Here is a 7,795-nt window from a genome sequence, read left to right as displayed (position 1 = left end):
GATCATATTGAAAAAGTCTTTTATTTTCTCCATGGTGTCTGTCTGCAAATGAATGTTTCTTTTTTAGCCAAATCTGCTAATGACTTGCTGAACACATTTTATTCTAGGCTAAAACAGGTATTCAAGCTAAGAAGCAAACACGTTTTTTAAAAAATCAATAAGGTGGCTAAAGTTCAGGCTACGGAGATGCCAGACTTTACCTCACATATTGGATTCATTTCCTTCTTAATGATATGAATCAAACTTAGTCTGCCCCCTGCCTCCCCCCCCCCCCAGAAGTCTCAGTCTTCTTAGCTGCAAATTGAAAGACATGCAAGTTGTCTGGGAGTTTGATGGGCTTCATAACTAACACCTGTCTTCCCTACCCAAATTTTGATAAAATATTAAGAAGTGAAAGATGGAGTCCAAATTATCCTCTGGATTAAAGATGAATCTTAAGGAAGAGGATGTAGCTTAGAGTCAGAGCCAGATGGACCTACTCAGTGAATCTCAAGATACAACGTCTAACCATCCTGTACATGTCAGACTCAGATGGGGCCTGGGAGGCAAAGATCCCCCCCCCAGATTAGAACTGGGGTGTGGAGGGGCTTCACTGCCTGGGGACCAGGGAAGAGAAAAAATAAAAGTAGAAACTGCAGCCATAGGCCCAATTCATTGTCCTCAAGTTATTGACCCAATAAATCATTTCATTTCTTCCGGTAGAAGAGAGATTACGGGTTGCAAAGGGTCAGGAGTGTCCATATTGGGGCCACCTTCTGAAGCCAGTTCTTTCCAGAAGCAAAGAGGCATGAGGGCCTCCCATGGGTTAGAGCCAATGAGAACTGCCTATTCCAACAGAGTACCAGCTGGGGATGATGCAGGGGAAGGCTGGGTGGGGAGGAACCTGAAGGAGCAGGGGGTTCAGCACCCTGAGTGGCGACTAATGGACGTTTCACATGGAAGGTGGTTTCACTCACGTGGTGGTTGCATCAAGAGCGGGCCAGAAGCATTCGCCCTACATAGCAATGTGCATTTCACACGTCTGCCATGAGGATTCACATGGGAATGCATAAAAAAGGCTCGGCACAGTGGGCTTAGCATCTGTAATCAATACCGGCATCATTCATGGAACACATGGGTGAGTGTCATATTGACCCTGTCCCCCACGATTGCACATGCCCTGCCTCACTCCTTGCCCTTTTGCATATGTGCAAACATTTCTGCTCTAATGTGATATATGTGTTCCCCAAAACCACCACTGTATGCAACATCAGGCAATACGATGCACAAAGGTTGGGGCATATGCCCCTAGCCCACAATTTTAATGATCAAACACAAGCCTTTATATTCTTGGCAGGTTGGACGTGTTACGTTAAGGGTATGTCATTCACAAACTTCACCCATGACACCTTCACAAATGATAGGGACTGAATAAACATGGTGGCGCATGGTAAATGGTTATGAAAACACTACAATCAATATGGCACCTGCAGTTGCTTGTGGAAGGAGGGAGGGCTGCATGTGAGTTACTGTGACCTGGTGGGCAGAGCGCTCTCTGAGTTGAAACGGAAGGTACCAGCAGGTGTGGATGGGCGTGGCTCACCTCCCTGTGACCTGCGGTGTTGGTGGAATTTTCCTACCCCTGGATGGCTCCCTTCATCAGAGTGCAGTTTTGTGTGTGAGCCTCGTGTTCCCCGCTGATGAAAAGCACCTAAGTAAATGCAAAATTTGTGTTCTCCTCACATTGGTCCTCACATCCCAGTCACATTGGGACAAATTTACCCTTTCAAAACAAGAACTGACCATACCGATTTACAAACCAGGAGCCGCACGTCTGGCCTGCCTTGACACTGGGTGACTTATGGGAATGTGATTGCTCAAGTGCAATGGCTACAACCTTGAATTTCAGCCACGGATTTTGGCCCAAAGAAATATATAGAACAGGGAAGAGAATTCTAAAGGCCCTTGTTAGGAGAGCCATGGCCTCCTGGAGAGGTTACCCAACTCTCTGGCTGGATTATGTGGGAGGGCGCTGAGGACACCTGAAGCTCAGGTGTGAGGTTTAAAAAAGCAGGAAGAGGAAGGAAAGAGGAGAAAAACAATAGTGCTAACCAATTCTTAGAAATGACAAAGGAGCTATGACTCACCCACAGTATCATGTGATGGATTTGAAAGGTAACTTTTTTTTTTTTTGGCAAAAAACGAAGACTTTTGATCATGGAAAAAGATCAATATGCTTACTAAATCTATTAGTTAAAGTCATCAATCAAACCCTAATTTCTCTTATTCCAAGACTGATAGAAAAGAAATTTGGACTTTTTTTGGGGGGGAAGGGGGAGGTGAGAAATAACACATTCAATCTGCCAAGAATATAAAGGCTTGTTTCTGATGATTAAAATTTTGAAAAAATAACACGTAAGTTAGATGTAAAAGCAAACTGTCAGTCACTCAAAGCACCCATAAAGAAAATCCTTCGTATCAACGTAATAAAAACACTGTAAAGAGACTTGAAATCTAAAATCAGTAATACAATAACAAGAAATTTGTAAATTTTCACAGCTTTAGTAAATGTCTGTCATCTTTTGAATTTCCTTTTTAAAAACCAGCGTTTGTGTGTAGCGGCCGTTGCTTTAGATCAGCGAGGTTCTTAGGAAGCCAGAACGATGCTGGCTTCCTAGTTGTGCTCACACACTTCTAAGATGCCTGCCCTTAGTCATTTCAGTGAAATCGATGTTAAGCAATGAGTTTGCGGCATAACGCCGCAAAGCAACTGGTTGCTTGACTTTTTATTTTCGGTAGCATGTCCATAGTTATTTTTAGAACCAACTCTAACTAATGTTTTTCAGAACTGACTTTAAATAACGATATTTAGCAAGAGTCATGTGATAGTAGGCATTTCAGAAACATCCAGGGAGAAGACGCTAGCCCTCATGAGAGAGTCCCCCATTGGTTCTCAGCACTCTTTATTTTTTACAGAGAGGATGGGAGAGGGATAGAGAGCCAGAAACATCGATGAGAGAGAAACATCGATCAGCTGCCTCCTGCACACTCCCTACTGGGGATGTGCCCACAACCAAGGTACATGCCCTTGACCAGAATCGAACCTGGGACCCTTCAGTCCGCAGGCTGACGCTCTATCCACTGAGCCAAACCAGTTAGGGCGGTCCTCTGCACTCTTGAACCGCTTATTATCCTACACCAGCGTTTCAGTGTCTTATTCCCTCCCCTAATCTGTGGGTTCTAGCATGGAATACTCTCATCTAAATCTCTGGTTTCTCAAGACCTAACACAGTGCTGAGGACAAAGCTCTCTCTCTAAACCAGTGGTTCTCAACCTTCTGGCCCTTTAAATACAGTTCCTCATGTTGTGACCCAACCATAAAATTATTTTCGTTGTGCTAATGTTGCTGCTATGAATTGTCATGTAAATATCTGATATGCAGGATGGTCTTAGGCAACCCCTGTGAAAGGGTCGTTCGACCACCAAAGGGGTCGCGACCCACAGGTTTAGAACCGCTGCTCTACACCAATAATGTGGAATGAGTGCAGGACAAAGAAGATTAGGGCCCAACGGTCCTCGTTTGCTTTTTTATCCATTGAAAGAATCAGATAGTTGTTGGAACTGGTATAGGGTCCCAGGGCAGGAGGAATAGGGAAACGGAGACAGGAAAGTTAAAACAAGGCCAAACAGTGCGGGCACCATGCAGCCAGCTGGTAACTAACGAGCCATTATCTTCCCCAGCCGAGGACATGAGAGCAAATGGTTAAAAAAAACCTCCCTAACAAGAAAATGCAGAAGGGGAGGGGGAAGAGGAAAAGGGAAAAAAAAAAGGGGCAGTTTTACTCCTGAAGCAGAGAGGCGGGCAGGCTCAATCAAGGCTTGGCGCGATCAAGTTGCCAGGTGCTTCTCGTGAATTCTGGGAAGGCCACCACAAAGTCAACAATGACCTTGAGGAGGAATCTGCACCAAAATAGTCAGCAAAGGGATTTTGAAACCTATCAACAGGAGAGGCTGTCACGCCTGGAACCCTCACCCTCCTGCTCTTCAGATTAGCTGAGACCCATCTGTGCTTCCTAAGCCACATGTAGAGCTTTGCTGGCTTTGTGTTTGCAATAAAGGTGCACGCATTAATTGCTTTAATAAATTAGCATTTCACAACAGAGTCAAGGTCTCTGGTATAAGTTCATTTCTATGAGAAGACAAGGATCGAGGTTGGGGACAGCCCTCAGGGGGCTGTCAGGTCACACCTCTCTGGTGCAGGTGAGAGGTGCCTCTAACAGTTGGATCCACCACTCCAGTTCAAGTTTATAGTAAGTTCAGCACAGCCAGCATCCTGAGTTTTATTTCTTCCTCATTTTTAATGGACCCATGCAACCGAGGTCACCGTGGATGTGCGGATGAGGTCGCGGGCCACAATCCTGTGCTGCTATTTTTATTATTTCAACTCTCTCGGTCCCTTTCAGCTGCACTTATGTACATTCAGATAAAAATGAAACAGATAGTATGGAAGTTGTCTTCCGGGTTCCCTGCTCCCTGTCCCCCTCACTCCCTCCAAAGTTAGACTCCGTCTTCTTGTTTCATGTCCAATCCCAACTGGACAGCATCCCTAGTTTCCTAGGAAACCCTGCAAAAAAAAAACGAGCTTTACATAACTTGCTTTGCCCACTGCTGGAATTCAGCCACTTCTGCAGAAAAGCAGAGCAGCTGTTCGGCTGCCTCCTGGCAACACTTCTCCACAGTGTGGGCGGAAACAAAGAACAACGCACTTCAATTAACCTGCCCTGGGGAGGGGAAGGCACGGGCACAGCTAATAACTCAGGATCTGAGAGTGTCTAATGAGTCAACAGACCTGCTCTGGAGGGGAAGGCAGTGAATTTTTAATGAAATCAAGAGAACCGGCCTTTGGTTTCATCTTCTCCTTGAAAGGCCGTGAGGCACATTTAAGATGCTGTTATTTAGAGTCCTTCTGTTTCAGGTATACTCAAAGATGCATTTTTTTTTTAATTTGATAATTTTCATTTCAAAACAAACTAGCCCAAAGGATACCGACAGCAACAACAACAACAAAAAAAAAAAGAAGAAAAAAGTCAAATACATTCTGTGCTGGCTTAGAGTTCTCTTTATCTCAAGGATCTTTTCTTTTTTTTAGCCTTGGTTCCTCAGAAAGTAGCCCTTGCATAACTTATCAGAGGTTGTAACCTCAGAGCAGAAGTGACAGACAGGGGAGAGTGACAGGAACAAAGCAGGAGAGGGAACCACATCGAGGCTGTTTTGATCCAGTTGGCCAACGCCAGGATCACTGGTTGTTGGATCCTAGGGGACCTTTGAGAAGCCGGATGGCGTGAGCCTTTGAATCCAACATCCAGCAGAGGGAGGAGAAGCGTCGATCTGTTGGCTTCTGCCCGCTTTTGTTAAAAGGCCCAACCCCTGGGGACTCTGGCTTCCCTAGAGGTCAGGGGTGAGCATGGATGAGCCCTAAAGGAGCGTCTGCTGCCGTTATCTCAGAAAAGCCCGAGAGGAATGCTGCCCGGGCTGCAGGTGAGGGGGGGCAGGATGCACCTGCAGGAAACTATCCGGAGCCCAGGCCGAACGCGGCCCTGAAGCTGTGGCCAAGACCAGGGAACAATGAGACCGGGAGGCCCTGTTTGGATGCAAGAGCCCAGTTCAGTATAGGTGCTTCCCAGGTTCTTTGGAGGAGCTTTAGCTAGGCCTCTACATCTCGGCTCTGGATGTAGGCAATGCTGTCTCCTCCACGGTATTCCCCCTTCAAGACCCTGTCCGTGGGCAGTTCACTCCATGCCCCCTATCACCTCTCAAATGTTGGAGTTCCATCCCCCCTTCCGGATGGACCTTTGGGTAGGACCCAAAAGACTCCAGGCCTGCTCTCTACCCCAAAAAGCCCACATCTGATCCTAGAAAAGTAGTCACGTATTCAGGAAGGGCAATTATTTCTGAAACAACGAAGCAATTCACCTCTTCAGCCAAAGCTTCCTACCCTCCAGATCTCCTTGGGTAGAAGGTAGACCCCACTCCACCATATCTTCAAATAACGGGCGCATGTCAACCATCCTAGTGGTCTTGTTGGGACCTATGTTCTCTGGGTGGGGGCGACTGAGTAATCCCTCACCTTCATGATAATAGTTCTCTCCAAAGAATTCTCACCCTCCCCCCATTTTATATCCACTCAGTGGATGAGAGAGTACAGAGGAATGGAATAGACTCCTGTCCCCCTGTGACAATTCCTCCAGGGACTGTGTCACAGGCACGTGGACATCTACTTGGGAGCTTTAGTTTTAGCATCCTGGTATATTCACACAAGTAGTGGTGTGATAAGCGTTCACAATTGAGTTCATCTCACTTTAAATTCTCTATTCTTCTTTTAAACAAGTTTTTACCAATTTAAGAGAGAGGGAGGGAGAGAGAGATGAGAGAAACATCAACATCAATCGCCTGCCACTTACACGCCCCCTGCTGGGGACTGAGCCCAAAACCCAGGCATGTGCCCCGACCAGGAATCTATCCAGTGACCTCTTGGTGCCATGGGTCAATGCTCAACCACTGAGCCACACAAACAGGGCAAAACACTCTATTCTTTTCAGTAAAAAAACACACAAACATATTGGTGGTTAACTTTATGGCAATAAACATACCCAAAATAATCTAATGCAGAAAGAGAAACTCACCTTTTCTAAAGTGGAGTGAGGCTTGAGGGGATGTTCTACAGGACTATGAAACCCTTAACATGTAGGGTGACAGCCTTCATTCTCTCAGACTGAGGACTAGTTCTTTCATACTCCTTGAAGAGGTTCCAACCCTCACCAGTTTCAGAAAGTAATTGAAAATTACCATGTATTTTACACTAGAAAATTCCCATACATTTTAATTTATGTAAAGAATATATATGTTTTTTAAATTCCTAGGTAGGAAACAACTTCACTGGTTTTAGGAATATAAAACACAACAGAGTTGAGGATTTGTTTTTAGCCTTACTATGGTCTCTAGCAAAATTGTATATCATTATGCATAATATATTGTAATGACTCTCTAAAAAAAAAAAAATTGAAATTTGCCCCAGAGTGCCCTGGTTTTACCTTGACTGGAAAATTTCTGAGGGTCAAATAGAAGCCTGAGTACCTATGAAGACTTCCACACAGTTACTGTTGTGTTGATTAGGGAACCACTCATTCCAACACTCGGAAAGCCAAGTACAGAAACATACTGAGCTCAGCTGCAGAGCATTCTAGGATCATCAGAACCAAAGAGCAAACGCAAAGGACGAGAAACTCAGGACCAATATTCTAGCGTCTACGCAGTCCTTCTGTGAATTACTGTCCCCATCGGATCGAGCTACATGATGGTGTTTCTGATGGAAAAGGACTCGGGGAGAATTGAGAACACGCTGTCTGCAGTAACAGTGGAGTTGGGCCAGTCCATCCACAAGCCACTGGCCCTGTCTGCACTGGGGCTGATTGGGGAACCTGCTTTGTCCTGAGCTCAACTCCTTCCAGATCACGTGGGGCTACTAACGGGAAAACCAAAGGTCATTCCTGGGGCCAGTTTTGTCTACAATCGCCCTGGGTCCATCAGAGCTGCTTGGTCCTTTCAGGGGGAAGCTAACAAAACGACTTCTCTCTCTTCATCACGCTGAGGAGTCCCCCCAAACGAGTTATTTCGCCAGTGCTCACGCTCAGCTCGATGTCTAAGATGGCTGCGAAGTCACTGTGCTGTTTTCCCGAAAATCGTGTTTTCATCGCCATCAACCGGTAGCTACTTTTATGGACCCCAGACAGTTAAAGACCCATCACCGGAGGATAAG

This window comes from Myotis lucifugus, unplaced genomic scaffold, assembly GCF_000147115.1.
Source record: "Myotis lucifugus unplaced genomic scaffold, Myoluc2.0 scaffold_146, whole genome shotgun sequence".
Classification (NCBI taxonomy): Eukaryota; Metazoa; Chordata; class Mammalia; order Chiroptera; family Vespertilionidae; genus Myotis; species Myotis lucifugus.
The sequence above is the reverse complement of the archived record's forward strand: the minus strand, read 5'-3'. Positions refer to the sequence as shown.